The following is a 19,648-nucleotide window of genomic DNA, read 5'->3' on the forward strand; positions in this document are numbered from 1 at the left end:
AGGCTAGTCATCAATTGGCTCAAGATCCCTTGGGCAAGACACATGGAAACCAACCTTGAAGAGAGAAGTAGCGATAACAGCAGGTGATGATTTTTCCTACTTTGTAAGTTCAGAAGCTGAGAGCAAGCTGTGTGGGCTCTGTCATTCCTTGGCAGGACACTGAAGTCTTAGTGTGAGCTACAGGTCCAAATGCATGTGATAAAGTTACATCTTGACACTAGTCAGGCAAAAAGCTGTCAACCATAATAGTTGAAGCAGCATTTTGTTAGAATCTGCACAAAAACAATTTTTTAGAATAGGATTCTCTTCACTTTAAGTTTGAGGTTTTCTTCTCTCCTGTCTTTGGGACATGTGGCTGCCTTCTGAGTTTTTACAATAGAATATCAGAACCATGCAGTTCTACTTGAGTATTATATATTTGAAATGTGGCAAAGAATACAGTTATCATAAGATGTGTCATTAGAATAGAATAGATATTGTGAAGCAACTGGAGGCAGAATGCAATATTTTGAAGGTACTATATTACTGGAATGCTTAATAGTATGACTATTTTTTAGTTCATTGGAATATAGTTGATGTACAATGTTGTATTAGTTGCAGGTGTATATCAAAGCGATTCAGTTATACGTATATTCATTCTTTTTCAGATTCTTTACTCATATAGGTTATTACAGAATATTGGATAGACTTCCCTGTGTTGTATAGTAGGTTCTGGTGGTTATCTAATTTATATATAGTAGTGTATGTTTGTTAACCCCAAATTCCTAATTTATTGCACTCCCTCTCCCACGTTTCCCCTTTGGTAACAATAGGTTTGTTTTCAAAGCCTGTGAGTCTATTTTGTAAATAAATTCATTTGTATTAATACCATTTTAAAAGTTAGATTCCACATATGAGTGATATATGATATTTGTCTTTCTCTGTCTGACTTACTTAGTATGACAATCTCTAAGTCTATTCATGTTGCTGCAAATGGCATTATTTTGTTCTTTTTTATGGCTGAGTAATATTGCATCTTAAATATGTACCACACCTTCTTTATCAGTTACTCTACTAATGAACAATTAGGTTTCCATGTCTTGGCTATTGTAAATAGTGCTGCAGTGAGTGCTGGGTTACATGTGTCTTTTCGAATTATGGTTTTCTCCAGATACATGCCCAGGAGTGGGATGGCTAGATCATATGGTAGTTGTATTTTTAGTTTTTTAAGGAAATCCATGCTGTTTTCCATAGTGGTTATACCAATTTACATTCCCACCAACAGTGTAGAAGGGTTCCCTTTTCTCCACACCATCTACAGGTTTATTGTTTGTAGACTTTTTGATAATGGCCATTCTGACTGGTGTGAGGTGACACCTCATTGTAGTTTTGATTTACATTTCTCTGATAATTAATGATGTTGAGCATCTTTTCATGTGCCTTTTGGCCACCTGTATGTCTCCTTTGGAGAAATATCTATTTAGATCTTTTGCCCATTTTATGACTGGGTTGTTTGTTTTTTTGACATACAGTTGCATGAGATATTTGTGTATTTTGGAAATTAATCACTTGTCAGTCACTTCATTTGCAAATATTTTCTCCCATTCTGTGGGTTGTCTTTCCTTTTTTTTTTTTAATTTCAATCTTTTTAATTGTTTATTTATTTATTTTTTTTTTGCATTTTTATTCCATTTATATTGTAGTGGTTTTTGTCATACATTGACATGAATCAGCCATGAATTTACAAGTATTCCCCATCCCGATCCCCCCTCCCATCTCCCTCTCTACCCAATCCCTCTGGTTCTTTCCAGTGCACCAGGCCCAAGCACTTGTCTCATGCATCCAACCTGGGCTGGTGATCTGTTTCACCCTAGATAATATACATGTTTCGATGCTGCTCTCTCGAAACATCCCACCCTCGCCTTCTCCCACAGAGTCCAAAAGTCTGTTCTGTACATCTGTGTCTCTTTTTCTGTTTTGCATTTAGGGTTATTGTTATCATCTTTCTAAATTCCATATATATGCATTAGTATACTGTATTGGTGTTTATCTTTCTGGCTCACTTCACTCTGTATAATGGGCTCCAGTTTCATCCATCTCATTAGAACTGATTCAAATGAATTCTTTTTAATGACTGAGTAATATTCCATGGTGTATATGTACCACAGCTTCCTTATCCATTCATCTGCTGATGGGCATCTAGGTTGCTTCCATGTCCTGGCTATTATAAACAGTGCTGCGATGAACATTGGGGTGCACGTGTCTCTTTCAGATCTGGTTTCCTCAGTGTGTATGCCCAGAAGTGGGATTGCTGGGTCATATGGCAGTTCTATTTCCAGTTTTTTAAGAAATCTCCACACTGTTCTCCATAGTGGCTGTACTAGTTTGCATTCCCACCAACAGTGTAAGAGGGTTCCCTTTTCTCCACACCCTCTCCAGCATTTATTGCCTGTAGACTTTTGGATAGCAGCCATCCTGACTGGCGTGTAATGGTACCTCATTGTGGTTTTGATTTGCATTTCTCTGATAATGAGTGATGTTGAGCATCTTTTCATGTGTTTGTTAGCCATCTGTATGTCTTCTTTGGAGAAATGTCCATTTAGATCTTTGGCCCATTTTTTGATTGGGTCATTTATTTTTCTGGAATTGAGCTGCAGGAGTTGCTTGTTTATTTTTGAGATTAATACTTTGTCTGTTGCTTTGTTTTCTATTATTTTCTCCCAATCTGAGGGCTGTCTTTTCACCTTGCTTATAGTTTCCTTTGTTGTGCAAAAGCTTTTAAGTTTCATTAGGTCCCATTTATTTTTGCTTTTATTTCCAATATTCTGGGAGGTGGGTCATAGAGAATCTTGCTGTGATTTATGTTGGAGAGTGTTTTGCCTATGTTCTCCTCTAGGAATTTTATAGTTTCTGGTCTTACATTTAGATCTTTAATCCATTTTGAGTTTATTTTTATGTATGGTGTTAGAAAGTGTTCTAATTTCATTCTTTTACAAGTGGTTGACCAGTTTTCCCAGCACCACTTGTTAAGGAGGTTGTCTTTTTTTCCATTGTATATTCTTGCCTCCTTTGTCAAAGATAAGGTGTCCATAGGTTCATGGATTTATCTCTGGGCTTTCTATTCTGTTCCATTGATCTATATTTCTGTCTTTGTGCCAGTACCATACTGTCTTGATGACTGTGGCTTTATAGTGGAGCCTGAAGTCAGGCAGGTTGATTCCTCCAGTTCCATTTTTCTTTCTTAAGATTGCTTTGGCTATTCGAGGTTTTTTGTATTTCCATACAAATTGTGAAATTATTTGTTCTAGTTCTGTGAAGAATACCGTTGGTTAGCTTGATAGGGATTGCATTGAATCTATAGATTGCTTTGGGTAGAATAGCCATTTTGACAATATTTGATTCTTCCAATCCATGAACACGGTATATTTCTCCATCTGTTTGTCCTCTTTGATTTCTTTCATCAGTGTTTTATAGTTTTCTATGTATAGGTCTTTTGTTTCTTTAGGTAGATATACTCCTAAGTATTTTATTCTTTTTGTTGCAATGGTGAATGGTATTGTTTCCTTAATTTCTCTTTGTTTTTTCATTGTTAGTATATAGGAATGCAAGGGATTTCTGTGTGTTAATTTTATATCCTGCAACTTTACTATATTCATTGATTAGTTCTAATAATTTTCTGGTAGAGTCTTTAGGGTTTTCTATGTAGAGGATCATGTCATCTGCAAACAGTGAGAGTTTCACTTCTTTTCCTATCTGGATTCCTTTTACTTCTTTTTCTGCTCTGATTGCTATGGCCAAAACTTCCAAAACTGTGTTGAATAGTAGTGGTGAGAATGGGCTTGTCTTGTTCCTGATTTCAGGGGAAATGCTTTCAATTTTTCACCATTGAGGGTAATGCTTGCTATGGGTTTGTCATATATAGCTTTTATTATGTTGAGGTATGTTCCTTCTATTCCTGCTTTCTGGAGAGTTTTAATCATAAAAGAGTGTTGAATTTTGTCAAAGGCTTTCTCTGCATCTATTGAGATAATCATATGGTTTTTATCTTTCAATTTGTTAATGTGATGTATTACATTGATTGATTTGTGGATATTAAAGAATCCTTGCATTCCTGGGATAAAGCCCACTTGGTCATGATGTATGATTTTTTTAATATGTTGTTGGATTCTGTTTGCTAGAATTTTGTTAAGGATTTTTGCATCTATGTTCATCAGTGATATTGGCCTGTAGTTTTCTTTTTTTGTGGCATTTTTGTCTGGTTTTGGAATTAGGGTGATGGTGGCCTCATACAATGAGTTTGGAAGTTTACCTTCTGCAATTTTCTGGAAGAGTTTGAGTAGGATAGGTGTTAGCTCTTCTCCAAATTTTTAATGGAATTCAGCTGTGAAGCCATCTGGTCCTGGGCTTTTGTTTGCTGGAAGATTTCTGATTACAGTTTTGATTTCCTTGCTTGTGATGGGTCTGTTAAGATCTTCTATTTCTTTCTGGTTATGTTTTGGAAAGTTATACTTTCCTAAGAATTTGTCCATTTCTTCCAAGTTGTCCATTTTATTTGTGGGTTGTCTTTTCATTTTGTTTATGGTTTTCTTTGCTGTGCAAAGTCTTTTAAGTTTAATTAGATCCCACTCATTTATTTTTGTCTTCATTTTCATTATTCTAGGAGGTGGATCAAAAAAGATCTTGCTACGATTTCTGCCCATGTTTTCCTCTAAGAATTTTGTAGTGTCCAGCCTTACATTTAGGTCTTGGATCCATTTTGAGTATGACTTTAAAACAATTTTTAGCCAATGATTGTGTTTATAATAGACCTCACCTCAAAAGTGTAAATGCTTCTCACAAAATTTAGTTGTGAAGTCAGGTGCAGTGACAGGATTTGAAGCATTTTAAAAAACATTCCAAAAGTAATATGGTTTTCACATCACTAGACTAGGAATCAGTATTTCCTGAATATTATTTAGACACTGGCTTGTATGGCCAAGCCACAAACTGAGGAAATAGGAATCTTAGTGTACTTTGCAACACACACATATGTAATGATTTCATTTATTTAAAGTAAATCATGACTTCATTTGGTAGCAATGATTTTATTTGCTGGCTCTGAAACATGTATTTCTGATGTGAGAATCTTGGCTTTTTGCTTATATTTTTTATTTTCCAGTTGGAAAGTTGAAACCTTTCTTTTCTGAAATGTTACTTTTAGCTAAATAAGAAATAAAATATTTCAATGTGATTAAATTTGAAGAAAATATTTTGAAGTAAGGTATCAAAATCCATCTTGTTTTAAAGGCTTTTGTTGTTGTTGTGGGAATTAATTATATAATGTCAAGAGACAATGAAAGCATAAACTCAAGATCATCAAACTCTTACTTTTAAAGCTGTTTGTGAGCAGAAATTATCCTGATAGTTGCTGCTGCTATTAAATGTGTAGGGATCTTTTAGACCATCTGGTTGAAAGTCTCAAATCTCTACTTTCCAAGGGTAGAAAAGCAGCTTAAGAGCTGCTTTGGTGAGTTTTCAGAGGGGCCATGCCCCAGGAAACACGGCAGAATCAAATGATCCTGTGTGGGTGGAGCTTAAGATTTCTCATCAGCCAGAACACAGGAGATAGCAGGAAGCGGGGTGGACAGAAAAAGGAAAGGGATCGATTGTGAAAGAAATAGGAAGAGTGTACATGAAACTGACCCTGCATTCTGTCTTCTGTAAATGTTTGGAAATGTGTGACACCTCAACACAGTCTATCACTTGCTAATACTCTTTTCTTACTAATATGCATTGCTATGAATTCCACATGTACAAAAAAAAAAAAAAGTCTGTAATTACAACAGAGAATGTTTTTGTAGATAAAAGTGCAGTGATAGCTAAGCATAAAAACTAGCTAGGTCTTCTTCAGACTGTTTCTTTCCTTTGATCATTGTCACAACTGGTCTGATGACACTAGCTTGAATTCATCAGCTGAAACAGAAAGGGACTACTCCTCCAGAGTTAGTTAAGTGTGAGAATGGTTGTAGTAGCAAGACATAATACTGAATTTACTAATAAAAATAAGCCAAACAGAAAAAAAAAAAACAAAAAAAAAACCTTAAAAGACCCTGTAAGGTACCAGAGTTCTAAGCAGGCCAAATTAATCACAGCTGTTTGAACTTTAAATCTATGAATTCATGTAGTTATGCTTTTTTGTATCTGGCCTCTGTCATTCAGCATTGCATTTGTGAGAGTCACCTATATTGTTGCATAGAGTTATGGTTTATTCATTTGCATGATGCATTCATTCATTCTACTGGTCGATAGATACTTGGACTATTTTCAATTTGGGGCTATTGCTACTCTTGGCAGCTATTACATACTATTGCTCTTATGAAAAATTTTATACATGGCTTTTGGTGAAAAGATGTACATGCTTTTTTATATAGACTAAGGAGTAGGATCAGTTGTCATGGGATATACATATACTTAGCCATACTGTATACTACCAAACAGTTATCCAAAGAGGTTGAGCCAGTTTTGCAGTCCTACTAGTAGTGTAGGAAATTAAGTATGACCTTTATATTCTGGGAAAAATAATATCACAAAATAAACATCAGAATGGCACCTTTACATTGCTCTGTCTTCTTCTTTTTTTCAAGTCAATCTAAGGGTAACTAGATACTGGTGAAAATGACTTCTAGGTGACCATAAGTCACTATTGCTTAAAAGATTCTAAAAGTGTTTCTTCTATAAAGATATTTTTTCCAAGCTGAAAAAATATTCAGAAGCATTTTCATATTTGCTAATGGCAGTTTTAATGACTTTTTATATAAGTAATAGTACTTCAGAACACAGAAAAATCTTCCCAAAACCTCCAAAGTTTTTCACATATTGTTACCTAATGATAATACTGTTTGCCCCATTTTCACATAATGCAGCTGAGATCCAGAGAAGTTAAAAGGTGAAAATCTTTGTTTGCAGAGTATCATTCCACATCAAATCTGGGCTGGTGATTGAGACTTTTGTAGTATAGCCTGAGATCCTGTTTTTCTCAGATACAGATATAGTTCTATGAGCCAGTCTTAGAAGTATATATGAACTGTGATTGTTTTAGCTGAACTTGTTTTCCGGTAGTCAGTACCACTGCTGATTTGCGTGACAGCTTTATCTTCATTTATACATCATTTTCCCTTTTTTTTTTTTTTTTTGGATTTTGGCATTTTCCCTTTTTAAAAGAAATTAGGGGCCAGGTGCACTGGGAGGACCCAGGGGAATCGGGTGGGGGGGGAGGTGGGAGGGGGGATCGGGATGGGGAATACATGTAACTCCATGGCTGATTCATGTCAATGTATGACAAAACCCACTGCAATGTTGCGAAGTAATTAGCCTCCAACTAATAAAAATAATTGAAAAAAAAATAAATAAAAGAAATTAGAAATCAAGTCATATGGAGAAGGAAATGGTAACCCACTCCAGTATTCTTGCCTAGAAAATCACGTGGGCAGAGGAGCCTGGTGGGCTACAGTTCATGGCACTACAGAGGGTCAGACATGACTGACTGCACACCAACTTTCATTCCTTACAGTTACTGATCCATCATTTACTGAGAAATCTACATTAAACTCTCCTACCATAAGTGTGGATTGCTGAATGGGTCTTGTAATTCTTTCAATTTTAAATTTCATATGTTTTGAAGCAATAGAATTAAATGAAAAGATTTTTGACATTTTATTTAAAGAGAATAAATCAAGTCATAGAAAGATTAAGTGCTTTGCTTAATGTTACTAATAGGTGATATTCTATTTTTGAAGTTTCAGTTAAAATGTCTTTAACTTCTAAAACATCTAATATTTTAGCTGCACATGTAATGGTTTCTCATTATGATAAATTATCATGTTAAATAGAACTGATTTATTTGAAGAATGAGAACTTGCATTATGGACAAACAGCCTGGTGTATAAGGGTCAGATCTATTTCCCAGGATTGGAGTTACACAGGATTGCTGCTTTGCATTTATTGCTAAAAACATCAGTATCTGTGCCCAAGTTTCTTTAAGGAAGTGGGAGGTTAGAGTAATTTTTAAATATAAATTATGATTTAAATTTTTATGCAACCATTAAGATGTTTATGAACTATTTGAACTAGCTAGCTTTAAAAGTAGATTGTGAAATTGCATATGCCTTGTATACAACTGTATACAAATAAAAAGAAAAAGATTGAAAGTATGTATATAAAAATATTAATGGTGATGCTCATGTGATTATTTTGACTACTTTTTTATTTATTTATTTATTTTATTTATTTATTTATTTATTCAAAACATGAATATTTTGACTACTTTTTTATTTCCCACATTTTGTAAAACAAGTATTTATTATTTCAAAATTAAAACTGGAAGTAATGTGCTAGAGAAACCATTGAAAATACTGTCGATAAACAGAAGTATGCAGTCAACCAGTATTGATAAATAACAATGCTTGAATGTATATTATCAATAGAATTCTAATGATTACACAATATTTAGGGCTAAAGCAATCTCAGAAGGATTCTGTAGCCTGGTGTTAAGAGCACTGTGAACTTTAATGCTAAGTGTGCTAACTTGCAGGATAGATTAGGACCTCAGAACTCTAAACTGTATTAGTGCTTATGTCCTTAACAAATGAAAAGCACATTTGAAGTAGCACTGGATCAGCTCCAGTGGTTAATGCCATGCGTTTTTCATCTCTTCTGAATCTCTAAGGAGGAATAAAACTTACAACTGTATTGGTTTCTTCCTCTGTGTTTTACGTAACTTGAAGGTTTCATAAAAATATTTCCATGTGCCCTAGAGAAATAATAAAAGATTTCGTAAAAGAAATCATGTGTTTATCTGGGCCTACCCAACCCCACCCCCTTCACCTCTAGTCGCAGTTGCAACATCACACCAAATTGGTTTCAGAGCATGACTGAACTAATGCAGAAACATTTCACAAGCTCACAAGGTCTGGAAAAAAAGGACCTCTGTGGTTCAGTATCACTCAGATGTACACAGCATTGAGCTAGGACTATGGGTGCCGTATCTTGTATGATGTGTTAGAGAAAGCGTTTGGAGAACGGATGCTGGTGCATCATAATCCACCCAGGTGTTGCAGGTTTGTCAGATATATTCTCATTTTGTGAGTGGTCAGAGAAGAAAAACAATCAGCATAAATGTCAAGACTGCTGATGACTTTGCAGAATGTCACCATTCTGAGCCTGCCAGTGCGTCTTTTGATGAGCAGGTTGTGACATGACTCCGTCACCTGACTGATGTTTAATTTCAGACAGAGGACCAAGTAAAGCGTGTGGAATCTAGAAGCAACTGCTGACATGGTCAGTTCATTCTTTCTTGAATTCACTCAACAAATGGTTTTGGAGTCCCCACTCTGTGCCAGGTACTGATCTCAGCACTGGGTGCATGACTGTGAACAGGTCAGACAAGTCCGTTCCCTCATGGAACTCGCATTCACTGGCATGATCACTGTGGATATAGCTCAGAAGTCTTTAATTTCTTTGAAGATTCTTTTGGGCCAGACCCTCAGTGTTATCATCAGCCCAGCATCATTTCAAATGTAATTCTGGGGCCATTTGCATCAAAATCACTTAGGGCTCTTTTGAAAAATCAGAATTCTATTGTATTTAGATAAGACCTGGAAATCTGCCTTTTTTAAAACAAGTGCCTCTCCCCTCCAGCAGCATCTTCACACTGAAGTTTAAAACTACTGATCCAAGAGGGTAGTTCTTTTTTTTTTTTTTCTTAATTTTTAATTGGAGGATGATTGTGTTACAATGTTGTATTGGTTTCTGCCATACATCAACATGAATCAGCCATAATTACATATATATTCCTCCTTCAATCTCCCTCCCACCTCCCATTCCATCCCTCCCCTCTAGGTCGTCACAGAGCAGCGTGTTGAACTCCTTGTGTTAAACAGCAACTTCCAAGAGGGTAGTTCTTAAGTGCCCTTAATATACATTACACACTGTGCACACACAGACTATAATAATAATGTAACAGCAACAGCAGGGATGGGGGGAACCTTTAGGAGGTGATGACTCTGTCTGCAGCCTTGCTGGTGGTGTTGGTTCCATGGATGCATCAGTCAGTTCAATCACTCAGTCATGTCCGACTCTTTGCGACCCCATGAACTGCAGCATGCCAGGCTTCCCTGTCCTGGACTTCCTTGGTAGCTCAGCTGGTAAAGAATCCATGGATGCATACCTGTCCACAACCTCGCAAATAGTATACATCAAATATGTACAGCGTTTTACATGTTAATCACACCTCAGTTGAGTGATTCAGATTTTTAAAACCTTTTACATTTGAAAACTCAAAATAAATAAAAAACCTTTGTTCTAGGCATTTATTTCTAATATTTACTATGACAAAATAATAGCAAAATATTTGAAGGCCGGAGAAATTTGCAAACCTTGTGACCGTAACCAAAATTGTTGACTTGCCGTGAAAGCCGTGGTCTTCCCATTCTTACCCTCTGTATTCAAAAAGCAGCAGCTGCAGCCTGACTACATTAATGATTTCCAGAGCACACATTGAAAAAGTAAATAAAATATGCTTAACAACATGTTTTAATACTCTAATAAACTTCATCATTTCTCTTCTTTCTGAAATTTTTGTAGATATTTTTGTGTTGAGCTTTTTTCTTCACCAAAGAGCATTTAATTTTTTTTTTTCTATGATAGTAAGAGGGAGAGAGCTATTTAAGTTCCTAATCAATGCTTTCTCGCTAATATTGGAGGTTAAATAAATAATTTAAAGTCACAGATGGAATACTTACAATTAAAATTACAGATATAGCAAGACATAAAAGTTTCCCTTCAAAAGCAGCCAATAAAAGAATCACAGCTGTTTTTAAAAGCTGTTTAAGAAGAAATATGAAGTCAACTTGATTGATAATATTTAATGTCCCTTAAACATCTGTTAAAAAGCCTTTCTTTCATTTTTTGGTAATGTAGAGGAGGCAAAATAATTTCCCTCAACTCTGCTATGTTCTTGGCTGAGACCTGCTCCCAAACTCACCCTCACCCCTCATGACAAAACACAGATTAACAGGAGAAAAGTAAGTAGAAGGTTAATAACATGGATACCTCCTGTATACATGGAAGAGACCTGAGGAAGCTAATTGACCCAAGTGAGCCTGCTCAGTTCAGTCTGACTCTGCATCCCTGTGGACGGTGTAGCCCACCAGGCTTCTCTGTCCATGGGATTCTCCGGGGAAAAATACTGGAGTGGGTTGCTATGCCCTCCAGGTGATCTTCCCGACCCAGGGATCAAACCCACATCTCCTGAGTCTCCTGCATTGCAGGCAGATTCTTTACCACTGAGCTACCAAGGAAGATACAATTGGCCCAAGCCACCACCTTAAATACCCTCTCCAGGGGTAGTGGAGGGGGCGGTGGTGAATTATAGGAGCATACCAGGAAAAGTACAGAAAACAAGGGCAGATTGATACAGGTTTCCAGAGATTTAGTCATCCTCCTCTTCAGAGGTAAAGAGAGGGAGACACTCTAGCAAATGGAGCTTTCCCTTATAAATGTAAATGTCTCTTACAAAAGAGTAACTTCTTACTTGGTTTTCAAAGCTTTTTCTACATCTGCTCTTTCTTAATGTGAGTTATTTGGATTTAGAGCATGTCTGTTTCATTTTTTGAATGAAATATACATAGTAAGATGTTCAATAAATAGCAACAGGTTCATTAACTTTGACATGAGGTGTCAGTGTGGTATGGCTTTGTAACTTTCAGCTTAAATTTTTTCTTATTCAATATTATATTGTAGCCATTCTCTTCTCCAGGTTATCTTCCAAACCCAGGGACTAAACCCAGGTCTCTCGCATTGCAGGCGGATTCTTTACCAGCTGAGCCACCAGGAAGCCCTATATTGTAGCAGGAGAATTTAAAGTTATTATTAGGACTGCAGCATAATACAGTTGAACTACTAAGGGAATTAGAGGTCTTACTAGGGAGACAGAGAATTGGACTGAAAGGGACTAACTCTGTGCACCTAAAACTTGAACTTGCATCCAGGCCACTTGGGAATCTTGAGAAACTGTGGCTTCTGATTCTGTAGGTCCAGCATGGGACCCAAAAGTCTATTTTTAGCAATCTCCTAGGCAAAATCTTGAATGCAAGTCTGACATATTTGATCCTTTAATAGAGAATTTAAATGTTGAATAAGTGGGAGACTCCCTCTCCAGGACACATTGCTATCTGAATTAAGAGCTGTAGGAGGTGTTTCCATGAGTTTATTTTGCTTGTAATTATTCAGTGTGCTGAGAAAACCTAGTATTGAACTCTGGAGAGGAAGTTTGTGATGGGGCAACGGATTCCCTTTATGTACTAAACACAGAACCTTTACATATTTAGGAAGCCATCACTGTGAAAAAATGCTCACATAAAAGAAGGCCCTTTTATTTCAGTTCAAGGGCAAGCCATCTGGCCCTGTTCTTACATAGTAATCAGGCTAATAGTGCCAGTGGCTTCATTGGAGAAAGCACAGAATGGCACTTTAAAATCTGTTCAAGGGCCTATTTTTAGATTCTGGCAGCTCAGGAAGGCATGTTTACTTCATGTTTAATGCAACCTTCCACTTCAAACTAAAAACATTGCTTTTCCTCTACTGAGTTTGTATCAAGTCTCCTAAGAAACACTGCCAGCTTTGCACATCCCTATCCTCTAAGATGATTAACTGTTTAAAATTGAAAAGCTTGGAAAATACAAATCCTGCCACAGGCCCCTGGTGGGGTAAAAAGACAACTCAAAACGTTTCCAGATGGTTTACGCATTATGTTCTATATGTCCTGGGAGCAAGGGGTGGGGGGATCCTACGCTGGATGAGTTGGTGAAAAGTCATTTGGAGGAATATTTAGCAGCTTCCTTTTCAGAAGCCTCTGCAACCCTCCGCTATTTCCTAGGGTACCAGTGCATCAGTGAGATTCTGCTAAACAGCTGTTCAGTCCGATAAGGTCTGCCTGAGCAGAAGGCTGATATAACTCGAGTTGTCTCTTGTTTTTGAACCATTTTACACTCCTAATCTATTTGGCAATCCCAAAAATGTTTTCTTACCTTGACAGTTTAGAATTTGAAAGCAAGTTGTATCTGTTGATCCAAATCAATGGATCTTATTGCTTGAGTAGAGTACTGTTAAACCTGTATTGGTAATATTGAGTTTTTACAGAACAGAGTCTTGAACTGTCAGATTTCTTAGCATATCGTATTCTACCTGGAGTCATTTTATTCCCGCCTGTGCAATTTAGTAACTTCTCTTTCTGACAATCCTTGAAAGTACATCCTGCACCTTTTAGAAAGAGAGACATTCAAGTTACTGCTTATTTCTAGCTTTCAGTCACAAAATCCATAAAAATTGTGTTGCTTCCAAATAGAGTGAGGGTATGGATTTTGAGCAGGTGTCAGATGTTTATAAGGTTTTCCAGTTTGAGCAAGACAAGGCCGTTTTAGCGTCTAGGACATGTTACTCCCAAGTTACACTTGTCCTCTGTTGAATACGCACAATTTGTGTTTTCAAAGGGTTTCATGAACATTAATGAGCATTTCTTCACAGCCTGCCTGTGAGATGGGTCAATATCATTATCACTATTTTATAAATTAGAAAAGTGGGATGGCAGAAGCTGAGTGATTTGAATGAGGAAATATGTCAAAGTCAAACAGGAATGGGTTCCTAACACCACCCTGGGAGATCACAGCACATATCACACTTTGAGCATCAGTGCCCCTGCACCCAGTGCTCAGAGGACACATGATGTTGTTAAATGCAAGGATAGTTTTGTTTAAGTAGTGAAGAGACAAATCATTAGAGACTTTAGTTGATTACTACATGAGCTAGGCCTGCCACATGCAAGCACACTGCTTTGCAGGGAGAACTCCTGATTGCAACTGGAACCGTGGACTTTTTGACAGTCATCTCTTGTGACAATATCCTGGAAAGCTTGTTTTTTTTTTTAAACAGCAAGGACTTTTTCTTAAGCATCTACTCTGTGTGTGGATGATCTTAGAATCTACAAATGTCATTGCTAAGATGTCTAGGAGGAGGTGCAATCATTCCCAACTTGAGAATTTAAAAACTAAGCTTAACGGGTTATTCCTTGTCCAAATCACTTGTTTGATTGAAAGGGAGGCTTAGATTCAAACCTGAATTTGTGAATGGTTGTTTAGCCGTGGTACCCAGACATGCCGATAATGACATTGTTGATGGAGAGAGAGAGCCTTGTAGGCGTACTACCCAGTATTGACTTCTCTCTCTCTTGTTCTTATGAGTGGCTCAGGTGGAGGTATAGACAGGAAGCACATCGTGTTTTGGAACCCTGTGAAGATTAAGAGCGTAAATGTTAGTTAGGAGAATAAGTATACAGGACATATTCAAAAGGCCAAGATAAGAATCCAAATGGAATGCTGTTCTGATCAGGCCATGCTTGGAGTGCAGTTGGTTATTATACTTGAAGAGGACTAAAATCCAGCAGAACTGTGTTTAGAGGTGAAGAACTGGTGTGCCAGTAGGATCTATTTAGGCTTCATTGCAGCAGACTTAGTCATAGTCATCATTCATGTGAAAGGATGTTGTGTGGAATAAGGACTCTCGTCTACATTTGGCACTAGAATACAAGATATTAGAACGAAACACCAGCAGTTAAGAGTTAAAGGGCCAAAGACCAGCAGAGAAAATGTTTCTGACTCAGATCTGTTTGAGAAATAAATCAGTTAGTCAGGAAGCTACCTAATCCTAATCATTAAAGTTTCATTAGACTGGTTGGGTGGGAGGAGCACGTCTTTGGAGTCTGACTTGCCAGAGTTTGAATCTCAACTCTACTATCTTCTCTGATGCTCTCTTGTTCCTAAAGAGTCGAATAACAATAGGGTCTATTCTATGTTAAATTTACTGGAGTTCTTCATGGCCAACAAGAGCACCTAGTAGACATTCAGTTTCTCAGTTTAGATGGATTGAGGCTTAGACGAGGTATGTTCTAAAGAGCTGGATGACTTTTGATTTCTAAATCAGGGGCAGCCATTGATCAGGGGAATGAATTTTGTAAATGGTGGTATTTCATAAAGGAAAGTACAAATGAGTTGAAAGTTTGTTCTAAAGCTTTTGCAACATAACCTGGAAAGTATTACTTAAGTGTAAAAGAAGAAAGAGAAAACTGTAGTCAGAGATTTTCAGTGTATTCAAAAGCATTTATTCCCCAATCCTGTATTAAGATGTTCTAAAAAGGTTTCACACAAAAGTTGTTATTAAGATGACTTTATATGTATTTATATATTACGATGACATACACACATGGGGAATATTATTCAGCTACAAAAAGAAACACATTTGAGTCAGTTCTAATGAGGTGGATGAACCTTGAGCCTATTATACAGAGTGAAGTAAGACAGAAAGAGAAAGACAAGTACTGTCTATTAGCGCATATATATGGGATTTAGAAAGATGGTACTGATGATCCTACATGCAGGGCAGCAAAGGAGACAGATGTAAATAATAGACTCTTGGACTCAGTGAGAGAAGGCAAGGGTGGGATGATTTGAAAGAATAGCATGGAAACATGTACATTACCATATGTAAAGCAGATGACCAGTGCAAGTTCGATGCATAAAGCAGGGCACCCAAAGCCAGTGCTCTGGGACAAGCCAGAGAGATAGGGTGGGGAGGGAGGTGGGAGGCAGGTTCAGAATATGGGAGACATATGTATACCTGTGGCTGATTCATGTTGCTGTATGGTGAAAACCATCAAAATATTATCAAGTAATTATCCTCCAATTAAAATAAATCAGTTAATTGAAAAAAAAAAGAACCGTAAAAAAAGATGACTTCAAGTTACAAGCCCTTTTGTTTTACATACTATATTTCCCCTCCTTTATCAACCCTTTCAGTTGAGGCATAATAAGTAAATGAAATAAATGCTTGAATGCAGTATCTTAATTATAAATATGAATTTTCTCTGTGAGATGGCAAATTGAATCTAATAACTTTACACAACTTAATTAGCATATGTCAGTTATACTTATTATAGCAATTTTGCACACATGACTAGATGTGTGAGTGGTGAGACTTAGGATATTGGTAGTGATTGAAAGGGCAAGTAAGAACAGGGATGGGCATCATTAATTGCTATAAGGCAGCCAAGAAATGCATCCAACATAATCTTTTCCTGGGGACATTACCATGGGACAGCTTCTTGGTAAGTGTGCCCATCTAATGTGACATGCGACATTTCCAACTAAAATTCTCTATTAGTAGGCTTGGGTTTTTTTCCCTCTAAATCATAGGCAGCACAGTGGTTTGAAAAGAGTTTGAAGGTGTCACCCTGCTTTCAGAAAAAAAAGAGGCATATGTTTTGGAGATATACTCTATTTTGAGATTCATTAGCACCATTTAAAGACAACTTCATCTTAGAAGATGATTTCTGTCAAATCTTTCATACCATTTTGGATCTAAATCTGGAACAGATTGAATTTTTGCATCCTATTTTTGTTCAAGGGAAGATTATGAAAGTTAGAACTACAGCTTTACTCATTTCAAGCAAGAAGAGTTAAAATGTGAACAAGCAAGTTCTCTAACCATCTTACTCCCAATATTCTATGCTACTTAGAAGTAGTTACTTACAAGCCATGCCTTGGGCCTCCCCTTTCTGCCACCTGACCCTCAGTCCTGCCTGATTCTGCACCCTTTTCTCCTCATTCCCTCTTACTGTAACACAGGAAATGTCTTTTATCCTAGTAAAGACGCATCCATCCCTGGTGTTTGGGCCTCACTTCTCAGATGTCTGTCCCCTTCCCCTTCTAATTTCCTCTCTTTGCCTCTTGCTTCATTCTCTCAAAATCCATTAAGCAGTTTGGCAAGCACCTACTATGTGCTGTCCTGGTGTCTTCTGCATTTGGAGAAGCTTCTTTGAGCTAGAGAGTTTTACTTCTTTTATTCCCACAGAGAGGAGGGGTCGTGGAAATCTCTTTTCTGTTTCTGGCATTAAATGCACCCCTTAGTAGCAGAAAGAAACCTACACTGGTTTCAGCTCTGTGCTTCCAAAAAAGAATCTTCAGTTCCTAAAGGAAGGTTGTCATCTAGATGGTGTTGCTCACTTGGCAAATGAAGGTAGGAGTAGAGGATGAGAGACGTCGCCAGCAGAACTCACAACAGCTACAGTTAAACCTTTGGAGGGAATACCAGGGGCACCTCCATAAAGTGGAATGAAGTCCAGGTTGTTTTTATTATTACTTTCCAGGGAGCATAGTCTATGGGTTCTCTGTGATATTCAATAATTCCTAGTATTCATGGTGAAATGAGTGATTACTGTGTGCCAGACATTCTCCCGGATGTGTTGTGTATACTAATTAATTTTCATGATCACTACAATATTTTCTACCTTTTACTGGTAGGAAAGTTGGGGTAAAGGAACACTGAATGATTTATGCTAGATCACAATAGGTAGAGCAGGATTCAAACCCAGATAGTGAAGGACAGAGGAGCTTGGTATGCTGCAGGTCATGAGGTCACAAAGAGTCCAATACAACTGAACAACTAAACAACAGTCACCAGATCCCATAGCTGGCCCTCTGACCCCTGTGGCAAAATTCTCCATAATCCATTTAGGAAGACAATACCAAAAAGTCTGGACAAATAGTTTCCTGCCTTCCCTCAGGCAATTATATTCCATGACTTTGATACAACTTGCTTAAAAGAAGAAAGAGTGATATTTATTCATCTAAGTCTTATGAAAATAAAGTCCCAAAGTGGCAGAAACAATGAATTCTTGGGTTCCATTTGGGGCTTTTCCCCATATATACCCTTAACATATGTAGTCTTTTCCTCTTTGAAAATCTTTTCTCTCTTTATTCAAAGTAGGCTCTGAAGTTTACCATTTTTTTTTAAAGATCGGGAGGGAAAAAGTAATTTATTCTAATACATCTATAGTTTTGTATTTCTGCACATAGATTATTAATCATCTAAAACATATTTCTGGGTGTGGTCTATATTAGGAATCAAATTTATTTTTCCTAAATGATGGACAGTTGTCCTAGTAACAGTTGTTGAGTGATTTATCCTTTGCCTGGAAAATCCCATGGACGGAGGAGCCTGGTAGGCTACAATCCATGGGGTCGCAAAAAGTCGGACATGACTGAGCGACTTCACTTTCACTTTCACTTTCCCTATTAAAATTACTAAATTACTACCTTTAGTTTACCCAAATTCTGAATATATGTAGGACTCTTTGTGGATTGTTTATTCTACTCTGTTGATCTATTTGTCTTATTCTTATTACCACACAATTTAAGTTACTCAAGGAAATTTGATGTCTTCCTTTTCAAGCCTTTGTTAGCTAGTTTTATTCAACCACCATAGATATTTTAGGATAAGTCTATCAAGTTCCATTTTTTTAAAGCTGATCTGTTTTCTGGAATTGCATTGTATTTTAAAAGAAATTATAATAAATTTAATTAATTAATCAGTTTTTAACTAACTTAGAAATTATTTTTTAAAGAATTGCTTATTCAGGATTATGATAGGTTGGGCAATTTATTCAGAGTTTGCTCTTATGTTCTTAAATTCTCTTTAGTAGTTGTATACATTTTTATTAGGATTTTAAAGGTGCATCATAATATTTATCACAAAGTTGGCATGGTTATTTTGGAAAGGATATCAGTCAATTATACAGTTATTACAGACTTGTTGCAATAAAAGAAGGTTTATTGCATTTTCTCACCACTTTGGACTTAGCATAATGTTTCAATGTAGAACCGAGTGATTTTATTTCCCCAAAATGTAGTTTGATTATTTTGCCTTACAAAAAAATGCAAACAAATTATTTCAGGGATTCAGAAAGAAGAAAGCATCTAATTTAAAACCACTCTTGCTTTTCCTGATGGAGTTTTAAGAAACCCAAAGTTCTAAAGCAAATTACTGAAATCTGAGTTTCCTGTTTATTTTATTTTAAACTAATTTACTAATCTGATGCCCTTCTTTGCTGTTATTTAAAACTTTAGATGGAAAAAGTGTGGTAAAAATAATGAAAGCAGTGATAATTTTAGATTATGTTTTATTCAAACCATAGTATCTGTATACTTTATCCAAATTCTAGTATACTGTTATTCCATTGAGGATTACTGATTTCAATTGAACGTTCAGTTTTATTTTACTTGAAAAATACTAGCTGAAAACGTAAAAGTATCCTTGAATAATATTTAAGATTTATACCAAAAAGGACTTGATTTTACTCCTTGATAGCTCTTTTATCTATAGATCAGTTCAGTTCAGTTGCTCAATTGTGTCCAACTCTTTGTGACTCTATGGACTGCACCATGTTAGGCTTCCCTGTCCATCAACAACTCCCGGAGCTTGCTCAAACTCTTGTCCATTGAGTTGGTGATGCCATCCAACTAACTTGTCTTCTGTTGTCCCCTTCTCCTCCTGCCGTCAGTCTTTCCCAGCATCAGGGTCTTTTCTAATGAGTCAGTTCTTCACATCAGGTGGCCAAAGTATTGGAGTTTCAGCTTCAACATCAGTTCTTCCAATGAATATTCAGGACTGATTTCCTTTAGGATTGACTGGTTTGATCTCCTTGCAGTCCAAGGGACTCTCAAGAGTCTTCTCCAACACCGCAGTTCAAAAGCATCAATTCTTCAGTGCTCAGCTTTCTTTATGGTCCAACTCTCACATCTAT

General features: G+C 36.8%; 1 protein-coding gene across 1 annotated transcript in view; it reads left to right on the plus strand.

The window, feature by feature from the left end:
- The window catches only part of CHSY3 (chondroitin sulfate synthase 3), a 277,632-nt gene that overhangs the window by 240,561 nt on the left and 17,423 nt on the right, over window positions 1-19,648 (plus strand). The window lies entirely within an intron of this gene.

This window comes from Cervus canadensis, chromosome 4 (genome assembly GCF_019320065.1).
Source record: "Cervus canadensis isolate Bull #8, Minnesota chromosome 4, ASM1932006v1, whole genome shotgun sequence".
Lineage (NCBI taxonomy): Eukaryota > Metazoa > Chordata > Mammalia > Artiodactyla > Cervidae > Cervus > Cervus canadensis.